Raw genomic sequence first — 12,589 nt, 5'->3', positions numbered from 1 at the left:
CTTACCCCCACCACCCCAAAAACAAAAACAAAACAACAACCCCGAACCAACCTAACAACATCCAAACCAACAACAAAAACAAAAATACACCCACCGAAATAAATAAAACAAAACAAAAACCCATGTTCAAACCATCTTTTTAAATCTAGTTTATTACTCTTAAAGACTAACATTTTATTACCCCCACCCCAAATAAAAATAAAAATACAATAAAATAAAACAAAGACAAAAACGAAAATGACACCAATAAAGGATCACTAGTTAATTTTCATAATCTGTATGCGGTAAGGCCTTTGCGGTATTAGGTCACAGTTTTGGTAGGTGGTCGACCCTAATCCCCAAAATAATCCGAAAAAAGCGTCCTCCATAAAAACTAAAAAGGGGAAAAAAGAACCATATAATCACAGTGTTAGCCTCATCTGAAGTATAAAGTATGGACCACCTATGTCTCACTGTAGTTGAAAGTCATTGTGAACTCAGACAACACTCAAACAAAGGAAATAAAGTCGAACCACAACAGCAGGTCTCACGTCTTACATTTATAGTTTGGTCTGACACGTGTCGAACTTGGTTAAATCACGAGCTAGAAAATAACCTGGAAATGTTAATGAAATTGTTTTAAGACTTCATTCTATGGGATTTCTGCTTTTGATATACTATTTACTAAAATGCATGTGTATTTGAGAACTTACCAATTCATGATTGCCAAGTTATTAAGCCCTAGATTAGATTTTTTTTAAAACAACTCAAAACAAACACAACAGGAACACTGACATGACGGTTCTGCGTCCAACCTCCCAACTTCTCGGAGGGCCAGTGTGCAAGTTGCGCAAGTTAAAGATCCCCTGGTGGTCTAAAATCGATAAGAGTAGGCTTCGGCCGCCACCAGGGCAAAATTCAAAATTTGCTACCAACTAAAAGTATTAGGTGTGTCCCGCGCGCTCATATGACCTTATTCAGTTGCGAGCGCCGTAAAACCCTCTAATATAAAAAAAACAACACAAAAAACCTCCCAACTCTCATCAGGGCTACTCCTGGCTAATGAGACACAGCATAGCAACATAAGCCGGAGATGAAATGAAATTTCCCGTGCGTGAAACTAATGTATTGTGTTATGGGAGCATCGACGAACAGCGTGACCAATACGTCACAGCTGACATTGTTATAGACGAACTGTTTGTGTATACGACAGTAAGGGGAGCTCCTTTAGCTCAGTTGGTACCATGCCGGACTTTGGAGAAGATGGCTCCAGAGCGAATCCCACACCAGACGTTCTTGAATTGTGGTCGTTTTGTGGGGTTTTCAAGGCTCTCAACCATTTATGTTGGTTCTATTGGTGACAGACGTAAATATTAAACCCACTCACTTACTCATTTACGTACTTACGTACTCATGTATTTACTTACTTACTTACTTACTTACCTACTTACTTACTTTCTTATCTACTTACCTACTTACTTTCTTATCTACTTACCTACTTACTTACTTATTTACTTACTTACTTGCTTGCTTGCTTGCTTGCTTGCTTGCTTGCTTGCTTGCTTGCTTGCTTGCTTGCTTGCTTACTTACTTACTTACTTAGGTTATCGATCCAATGACTTTTTAGAATCATTGTATTGCTTGCATAACGACACATGGAATTTTACTCAAGGCAAATACCCCCCTCCCCCAAAAAAAGAAAAAAACACACCAAAAAAACACAAAAAAACCCCAACAACAACAACAAACAGTTTTAGTCGATTTAATTTTTACCTTTTATCGGTCTTATAATTACCATTCATCTTTATTTAGATACTACTATATGACAAATAGTCCAAGAGAATTGAAAGTGTTCACACATCCCTAACTACCATGGGCAAGACAATAATATTCTATAACAAGCCATCCTTAATTAATGAGCTGCGTTCCAAGGTGCCCGATTAAGAATATTCTGCAAAGTACAAAGGTATTCTACCACATGTCATGAGCTCTAAACAAGGCCATCAACATGTCACAATTCAATATCTACAGTGCTTTGACAAGGGCTAATAACGTTTTACTCTTTCGTTTCTTTAATCTGGATTTTTTTTAGCAGTAAACTTTTTGCACCTACATTTGTAATAATAACATGTATTTCTAGTTTTGTGTGTGCTTGCTCTTTGTTTTCTTGGACTGATTTTGTGATTACTTGTGTCTTCTTTGTTTGTTTATTTGCTTGTTTGTCTGTTTGTTCGTTTGCTTGGGTGTTTATGTGTTTGTTATTGTGTATTCAAGGGGGTCGGGGACGGGTTGTATTATCGTTGTTTTTGTTTTTTGTGTATGTATATCGCTGTGCGCTTTGTCAGTTTCGAATACGCATTTCTTAGTTTTCCACCAAACTTGCTTTCTATTTACAGAGGACATTTCTCTTGTTTTTATCTTCGAACAATCGATTCCCCCTGCTTTTGAGTGTTGACCCCTTTAATATCGAGTTGCGATTTTGTTTTGTTTTGCATGCACTTTCCACATCTCTATTATCCTATCATTCTGCTGTTGTTAGAGGACTATTTTGAGGTTATTGACAATGTAAAGACACTTCCAAAGAGCGTCATTATTTTATAAATCCGTTTAGTTCAACAGGATTTGTTTTTTGGGGGAGTTTTTGGTAGAAGTTTTTGTTGTTGTGGTTGTTTTTGTTGTTGTGGTTGTTTTTGTTGTTGTGGTTGTTTTCTTGAAAAGGCAAAACCTATTCAAACAATCAGCTGTGTTCTAGATCTACATAAAACTTAAAACCGTCTGATACGATCGAAGGATCTTGAAGACATGCACATTAACTGGAATAAAAGACTTGTTTGGAGCTCGAGACTATGGAGATAATTTGTTATATTATTTATAAATCTTTGGTACGAGGTTTGAGTATACAAAGTAGATCTAGTAAGAGCAGGGAATACTGTGTATCCTAACGCTAGAGACGTTGTGGCGTATTAGTCGCACCTCATCAATATGGGAGTCCATTCAAAGTAGACCAGCGACGTGGATGGTTGGAGGGTGCCTTTTTAGGGGGTAAGCATTCTTTAAAAACCCTTTACTTTGTTGACCTTTTCTGTTTTCATTGTTGTTTTATTCTTGTTTTCTCTTACTGGCAGAGATACACTTTTATGGCACAGACTGTAAAAAATTGTAATGTCTTACTGTTATGTTTCGGGGCTGTTTTTTCACCAAAAGGGGTGATGATTCGTGAAAAAACGTCAGACAAATGAACTTTGGGAGATAATTATACCAAAGGAATCAAAAGTGAACCAGGTGAACTGAACAAAAACAGGCATATCCCTAACAAAGGCATTACTTTATGTTCAGATAGTTATTTTTGATCAGATTCAGTTGAAAGGCATTTCACCCGTGCCAAAATTACAAGTCTACCGATACTGACATAGTGTTGGGGCAGCAATGCTTTTGAGATCGGGAACTCAGCTTTATAATTAATGCCCAGCAATACTGGCCGTAGAACGAGCTATTAAAAAAACACTACACAACGACAGCGGGCGCCTCCATAATTAACTATTAATGCTTCAGTTGGTCTGGTGAGTAGTTAACCTTTAACAGTGAAGGTCATTGCATTGTATCCGCAGAAATGAAATTCGCCCTACTCTATGAACTAGGCTGCCAGCAATTGAGTCCATATATTTAAAATTTACTGCATTTCAGGTTTGTTCAACATTTACACGACTTGTTAGGTAATAATATTATAATTTGGAAAGACGCTAATGAAACCACCTATCGGGCATGGACGAGTAATTATAACGCGAATTGTTTTTCTTTTCCTTATGTACTAGTTCTATCAGAACCGTAGGTATCGTTATCGCAGTAGACGTTCGATTCTCTCGCAGTTCCAGCTTATCGAGGCCGGTCGGACGAAGCGCGTCCTGGCTAGTCATTGACACGTGCCTGAGCTGGGCTCCGCGGCGAGCAAGTTGCGCCTTCAGTCGTTTGACGCGCGTGGCGAGGCGGTTTGAGTAAAAGCAAACGGCAGACGCTTCAAAGATGTAATGTCAAGAATGTTGAACGGACGAAGAAGTATTGGAGCGTGTCTGTGATTCGTATCCTCTGAAGGATTTCTAATATCCGTTTCAAGACCTCCCTTTATTGCTGTCCAAGAAAGTTACAGCAGAAAGTTTAGGTAAGTTTCCAATTTTGCATTTCATTCTTTTATGTTCTGTTTTCTTTGTGCGATCTTACTTAGTTCATGAGCACCCATACATCACATCTATTGCTACTGTCTGCTCTTTAAGAAAATATAACTACCAGGGGCGAAGCGTCTATATAATCAAATAATCACTGCTTCCCTTTCTAATTTTGAAACATTGTCGCTGTCAAATTCATCCTTAAACGTAAACCTCATAAATTAAATGTCAAAAGACGTTCGTAATCAACAAATAAAGTGAGGCTGGAATAGAGTTGAAGGGAACATGTGCATGGCAGTCAAAGCTGTTTCATTGCCACATATACCCTGTTCACCCCTTTGGGGCCACAGTTAAAATCAATCACCAGCCCTGATTAAGTAAGCTAACTAACACTGGTCGAGTCTACCTCACAAATGTGAGGGGAACTAACTCTTAATAATCTCTTGACTGCTGCTTGTGCTTGTTTTTTTTCCTCGACTTTTTACCGTCCTATAATCAGATCGTGACCTCGATTATGACACCAGCTCCTGGCGCGAAAGGCTAACAAAAACAGCCAAATGTGAAATTTAAAAAATAATAATTGTCATATTCTACCAAAGAGTTAGACTCACTGATAGATCTATAACATATAGATCTAGTACTGACATCTCTGCTTCTTTGCTTTATGTTTATGTATTCACATCTAAAGTTAAGTTTAATTTTAGTGGGAACTGATATTTAATAAGATACTTTCCCGATTATTTTGGCGGTTGAACATACAATATGAATTCCGGATTTGTTTTCATTCACAACTCAGAGTCGCCGCCTCGAGTAAGATTCTTGTGTGATATCTACAGGCCCTATCTGGTCCCATTTCACTTTGATTACCCTGTCAAACAAGTCAGCCTTCGCCCCTGATAACTGCTACCCAAAACAAACACTAATTATTACATCCTTGTTGCTTTCGTGTCCACGATAAAAGACACACAATGCATCATTCCTTCAGCCAGTATAGCCTACTGACAAAGAATGTTAATTAGATGTTATTTGGGAACCAAAAGATGTAAACCTGTTTTTGTTTGTTGACAGAAATTTAGAAAGCATGGGACAGAGGGCGAGGTAAAACGAGTAGTGAAACTCGTCACTGATTAGGGCGGCTGTGGTGCGAACACAGTGACAGAGCATTTTCTCAACTGTGTCCGGACTAAGCAAGTATTATCATTTTTATTTTGTTTTTGGAAGATTGCTTCAAAGACTATGTCTGTTAAACATTTGTCAGGACGTCATATGCCAATTCCTTCCTGGATTCAGGACGGTATCTTTTGTCTGCTGTCCTCTTTTCTCAGAAACTCTAAAAAGGTAGATACCGTTTTAAAAATGACCGTTTATATGTAGTAAGGCCTGAAACTCATGCAAAGAGGGTCTAAAGCTCGCTTCTCGTCTTGTTTTGCTGGGAGTGTAAATCAGGCAAAAGAGTTTCCTTCTCCAGCATCGAGTGAGGTTTTTTTTCTCTTAATCTAATGATCAAATTAAATGTACAGATTCTCACTGTATCACACTTACTTTAGCTTTGCTTCATGATATTTGACCCGGTAGCCCATAGGAATCTATCACATTTCGCACGCAAACAAAAGATCAGACCGGTCAATGTAACGTAATGCGTACCCGCCTTGGGACTGTTCTAAATGAACTGGGTCAGACCGGAGTCTGATTTGAGCGGATTTCACCAAACTGTGCGAAAACAGTAGGTTTTTCTTGCCCCTTCAAGATATAAAGTCTTCCTCAACTGTATTAACCATACCAAACTAGTTGTCTGCGTGTCTTTAGCACGATAACCAAGAATTAGGGCTTAGACCAAAATGTACTCTTTTCGACTGCCACAACAGTCAGAACAAGTTGACGACTGTCTTGCTGTCACAACACATTTTGAATATATTCACTGAATAGAAATATACATTTCAAAAAGTAATTTCTGTTAATTTGGTGACCCTCTTTGGAAATTTGATTAAAATGATGTGCATAAATACCAATGTTTACTACACTAAGATATAACAGTATGAGTTCTACAACATTACAGACAATATTATACACACGATGGGGGGTTGTCACCGTGCAGTGCCCTATTTTTTAAACTACGGTCATTGTGTCTCACTCAAGGACACGCCCCAGTGACAACCTTTATATTAAAACGTTTCACGGACACTCACTTAATGTTGTTGTGAGCCTTAGCTGACTAACCACCCATCCATACAGAACCCTACAATATATGCTCTGGGATTTCTATTTGTTTTAATGTGTGCAGCTTTGAACTTTTAAAGATCAAGAGCGGACAGTCACATTAAAAAATATTTTAACGGGAAAAGCTCAATTCTTGAGATTGTTAATGACGATACATAGCGATCAAAATGTTTAGATGCATGAACTGTGAAGCTCAAATCACAAAATTCCGGCATAGTATGTTCATAGGGTTATTCAATGCTAACTTTGTTGAGATGTTGGGGCTTGATTGAAGAGTGTGGGAATTCTTTAAAAAATGCTGCAAAAGTCGGCGCAACCAGAGTTTTTAAGTACTTGCTGGGCCCCATTTCGATGAAAGGAATGATCGGTGCATTCATATCATCAACTCAAAGTCATTGGCCTACTATATTGAACACTCTACTGGAATGGAACAATAAATCTTGAGAGAAAAGTGACACAATAAATGTGTTTACGAGTTGTCAAAGATATTAATAGATGTCAATGTATAGATTGATTCTCTCTTCCGCTTTCGTGGTTGTACATAAATAATAATAATAGATAGCATTTGTATAGCGCATATCCCCGCTCAACAGCAGGCTCTATGCGCTTTACACTATATTATTACCCCAGCAGACCATAGACCACTCCGAAACATTCTCAGCTTCCCGGGAAGCATACAGTGCGAGCAGCCGATTAAGCGCTTAAACACTAACAAACTGACAAGATCTTTCGCTGTCTATAGCCGGGTACCCATTCCCCCCTGGGTGAAGTGAGGAAAATTCGTGTAAAGTGCCTTTCCCAAGGACACAACGTCGGGCCCCTGACGGGATTCGAACCCACGACCTTACGGTTGCGAGTCCGAGAGCCTAACCACTAGGCCACCGAATTCCGTATGTTCAAAGGTGTGGAATCATTGGGCACGGTTAGTGAACGGAAACCTCAATTGTTTACAATGGCTTCTTGGAAGACGGACTTTCCGAAGATTAGATCAGAACGAAACTAATGAAAAACTGAAAACTATTCTACAGTGACTCCAGACTCCCTTAATATAACTGTGCACCCTTTACATGATTGTAAACCAATATTAATTTTTTAAAATTCGAAAGTTAAGTGATTCGGACGTTTTAGGTGGCCAAAGTGTGAACTTTTACAAATATAATGTAATATAGAGATAATAATAATATGCTTTACTTCATTAAAAACAACTCACTATGAGTAAAATGTGCTTGGAATGAAAACTAGTGTAGCGTGGATTAATACAATCGTTTACACGGACGTGTGGGGACATTATTATAATTACCAACAATTTTCGAACGAACGAGGTGGTCTAATCCAGGTTCGTGGATCTGTGTTGGGCAATGCTCAACACACCTCCATCCATAAAAAAGTTCAGTAACGAGTATGGCCTCCCTGTGTTGCAATGGTAGCGAGTTTTCAACACCGCAAATGCAGGGTGAGTCTTAGAATGGTTCTCTATGGTATCTCTTCCATTCTGCGATCAATGCATTGAGGTTCCAATGGTTGGTATGCACTTCTCCTTCCATCATTACGACTTTCGTGGAATCTAAGCTCGTCAGGAAACATAACTCCGCCCCAGTCTCTGAGCGTCCTCTTAGAGTGTTGGTTGCACTTGTCTACACGAGCTTGTCGGTGTGCTGCCGTAAGCTCAGGGCCTCCGTATGGTTTGCAATTTCTAAATTAAATCTACTTGTATCTGTCGATGTTGAATCGTGACAGCACTTACTGTTTTTCTAGTTCTCTGAAGGTCTCTGGTTATTACCATGGTAGAAAGAAATGATCTCTTTGATGACTAATAAAATTGGAAATGCCGACCTTATTGTGCAGTTTTTGACCCTTGGTTGTCCCTTCCTTGGTTGTTCTGGTTTTTAGTTTTAGTTTTAGTAGAGATTTTACGGCGCTCGCAACTGCATAAGGTCGTATGAGCGCCAGAAGATTAGAGGTGTTACAAGAGAGTAACATACATAAAAAAGAAGAAGGGGGGATAAGGACAACAGATGTTTGATAGGAAAGAAGGAGCAAACCACACCAGAGAACCCGCCAACCATCCACCTGTTGTCTGAAAATGTTCCTGCTCCCTTCCAGTTATCCATTAATCAACATGAAACCGTGCTACAACGCGCCGTTGACTTATACCGGCGATGAGCATCCCAATGGCGTGGTTGCGCTCCTCAGTGCAATACCTTGGTATGCAGTTATGAGTTAAATAACTAGATCTTAATTGATAATATTACGTAGAGCAACCCCGGTTGGTTTATTGCAACAAGAAGCCATGATTATAGAAACTAATGTGTTACGCGTATTGCGCAAGACACAAAATAAGAGATGACTACACCAACAGAATACATTGCATCTTATGGCAAGACGGTGGACAATAGCTGACATTGTGCACTTTTCGTCTTTGAAAAATGAGACGCTTTTAATGGAGTTGAGTATAACTACGAGCTGGCCACGTGCCTTTAACACGTTAAGAGCTTTGAGCTTAGACCATTATGTCTTGCTTTCGAATGCAACTACAGTCACGACAAATTATATTAATGGCAGTCTTGCTGTCACTTCTTTTAATTGTAATATGCACTTACTAAAACTTTTTTTTTAAAGCAACAAAAAAATTCCACATAATTGACCCTTTTCGGAAATTTTTGGTCTTCACCATGCAGCGCCCTGTTTGTTGTTTTTTTTCTTCTTCTAAATTCTAGGTTAACTATGTGTTGCTCTAGGAATGCCCCAGTCACCCCCCCCCCTTTCCCCCCTAAAAAAAATTAATGCTGTTTCATCAATCCACATTTGATACACTCTAAGCGACCACTTAACTCGACCCTCCTAATTCCTGGGTGCATTTGAAAAGATTTGCTTGTAGCTGGTAAGGGCGTTCAGCTCGAGGAAAAGCGAACTTCTACGAGTGGACAAGTAGCATCATTTAATTTGATAACATTAATGAAATATGAAAAAAGGAACTGTTAGAGTCAATTTCCAAGAGAAACTTTCACATAAGTGTTGTTTCAAATACTCAGATATTGAGTGGATAATTCGCTGTCAGATGTCACGCAGTGCTAAAAATAGGTTACAGGTTATTCGGAAAGACGTCCTGGAACCAATTCAAAACTAGAAATAAACGTATCATCGAGGGAGGTTCCTAAAGCCTTGCCAGTGTCCCTAATCTGTCCATTGACACTAATCTTCGCGTATTTTAGTTTATTTCACCCCATGTTGTGTACTATTTCACTATTTTGACCGTACACTCTTATATTCTAGGTTGCTGACCCACTTGTAAATCTTTGGAGTACACATACTTTTTTAGAAACTAACGTGCTCAGATGCCAGAAACCAAAGGCACATTTTTGAAGGGACAATAAAAACAGGGGTACTTAATGAAAGCCAGGTCAAAACGCACGTGACACATTATTAATATACCTCGTGACAGATCTGCCTCATCGTTAGTCTCTGCTCCAATCGAGGATGAAGATTATAATCAGATGTCGTGTCACGCAAGTTTCTGTTTAACACAGCGGGTGCATGAAAGATCCGGCTTTGGTTTTTAAAATCCGAGCTTGCACGTTCAAAAACAGAACCTCTTCTTTTATTGTGTTCCGTTTACTTTTTCCACTTCTTTGTCTTTCTGTTTGTTGTTGAATTCGAAATAGTTTCTCTTTGTTCTTAGTGTTCTTTTTATCCTTTTTGCTTTTGTTCTTGTCCTTTTCCTTCTTTCCTTTTCTTATGCATTTCCCTGCTAGATAGAGTCCATAAAAACAAGATTTCCGTTTAACTGTGCAATACAACAAAGTAGAGTTATCCCTTGTCTGACAGGAACCCACGAACATTTTTCGAAAGTTCTCTTAATATCGATACAGACTAGAACGATTGGCGTTTCGGGGGAAAATAAAGTAATTTTGAATGTTGCCAAGACGGCAGGCCGAATAGTCTACCCTTTTCGATTTTAGAAACGCCAAAGGATGTTTAACATACGAAAGTTCTAAACTGGACCTTTGAAACATTTCGTCCGTATTCTTTTTTTTACTTTTCTTGTTCCAAATAGCCGGAATAAAAAAAGACCCTCTATTACAAGCAAATACGCCAAAGCCTGTGATGTGCCGCGCACACGCTCCGAGCTCTCTGGAATATGTGTGATCTTATTTTACTCTTTCTTTTGTTCTTTTTTTCTCATCGGTCAGCATAGATTCTAATTCCTTCTCACCTAGATCTAGCTAAAAAACAACGAAAGAAAAACAGTTCAGACCCCCTTTTCCACTCCAACCTTTTTTCTTATTCCTCTACCTGGAGGCCTACTTTTCGAATGCCCAGGTTGAGTCTAGACGCCAGCGAAAGTCTTTCAAAAAGACAACAAAAAAATTTTTTAAAATAATATTAAAATCATAATTCTTCTTGCTAACATGAAACAGATATGTTTGTTAGTTAAAAAAAAATATTTTGCATTATTTGGTTCTTTTTCTTTACTTGACAAAAAAAAACCCAACTTCATTTGAAAGTAACTCAAGATGATTTTTATACTCTTTGTTCAATCTTTGCCTATTGTTTTCGTAACTAGTCGTCTGTGTTGCTTTACTCTCTATTTTATGGATTCCAACCCTTGCTCAATTTCATGTGCCGTTGAAAGTGGAAAGAGCAACAGGAAAGGATTTTTATCTTTAAAAAGAAAGAGTCCTCACAAGAGACAAAATTACCATTCAATTTTTGCTTCCCCTGGCTGACTCAACATCTTTTTAAGTTTCTGTGAGACAGAGAACGCAGAATAATGTTTCACTAACGCGCAGCCTAGAAAGTTTACGTTTGAGTTTGAATTTAAATGTTTCATTTTACTGTTTCATGGTTTGCTTTGGTGACATAATTAAGTTATCTTAAAGCAATTTCAACTAAAAAGAATGTCTGAAACACTGACGTTGACAAAGCGGGCGCGGAGGAGGGGGGGGGGGGCGAGTTAAAAAAAGGGGGGAGGAGGGAGGAGGGGTTGAAATTCAATCTTTGAATAAAGCTGTTCTTTTGCCCCGAGATGTAGAATATTATTTGACTTTCAGTGTACTGCGTATTAGAGGCCAAAAATCACACCACCCATCTAGGTCGTGGTATCTTATAAGTGGTTGGACGTTACAGTGGTTATTTGAAACAGGTCCTGAACATTGTTTTCTTCAAAATGCATCCAATTTCATAGCTATCAACTTCCATTTCAATAGACTTGCGTTCAAAGAAACAAGTAAGAGTGTTATATTTCCTTTAAACATACATGTATTATTTTAATGAAAAGAAGAAAAGATATCATAAGAAAGCATCACAAGGTTACATATTGTGTAAAACTTCCGAATATGTATTATAAATTATAGTTCTGTTCCACGATTTTTATTTATAACGAAAAGCAGCGAAAATCTGTCATTGTTTTTTTGGCACGGTGAGCTATTGAAGTAGCTCGAAAGAGGCAAGACACGGAACAAACAAAAAAGAATGATAATGATAAAAGAAAGAAAGCACAGAAAACATTTTTAGGGAAAAAGAAAACAGGCAACACATTATTGTATAACTCATGGAAGGGCAGCAAAAATCTCCCATTAGATTTCTGGTACATTGACCGTGAGCTACTGCTTGATCCCATAGTTTTATGACAGGAAATGCTTCTAAAATATGTCATCCTATAACATTTTTTTCTTTTAAACTGTCTTTTTAGATTGCATATGGGTGGGCTGCCTTTACTGTTTTCCAATATCAAGATATAGCTGGCATTTTTTGCAGTTAGTATTTCATTGTATTTTTAAAAAATGATAATTAAACGTTGCCTTACTTTCAACTCCGTGTGAGTTTCCAATGCTCTATGAACTTCTGACGATATTTTATTCGTCTTTTATGTAGAATCAGTTAGACCTCTTACACCCAAGCTATCAAGTTGATGTGCGAGTTGTAATTTATTATAATTCTTAGCCGTACAAACAGTTTTTCATTTCAAAGTTTTATTTAGCTCCTTTGCTTTTTGTTTCTCAGTTTCGGATGCTAATAATTCTAACCGTGACAACAGATCGTAACCATATCGCGCATCGTGACTTTGTGAAGGTTTTATACGAAGTAGAAATGTGACACAAAGAACAAACGTATTCACCAAAAGGAAGTATGCTGGAATACCCCCCGTCCCGCCCCCTCTTTTCCACCAGTTCTCTCTCTCTCTCTCTCTCTCTCTCTCTCTCTCTCTCTCTCTCTCTCTCTCTCTCTCTCTA

This window comes from Aplysia californica, unplaced genomic scaffold (assembly GCF_000002075.1).
Source record: "Aplysia californica isolate F4 #8 unplaced genomic scaffold, AplCal3.0 scaffold01016, whole genome shotgun sequence".
Classification (NCBI taxonomy): Eukaryota; Metazoa; Mollusca; class Gastropoda; order Aplysiida; family Aplysiidae; genus Aplysia; species Aplysia californica.
Note: the sequence above shows the minus strand (reverse complement) of the source record.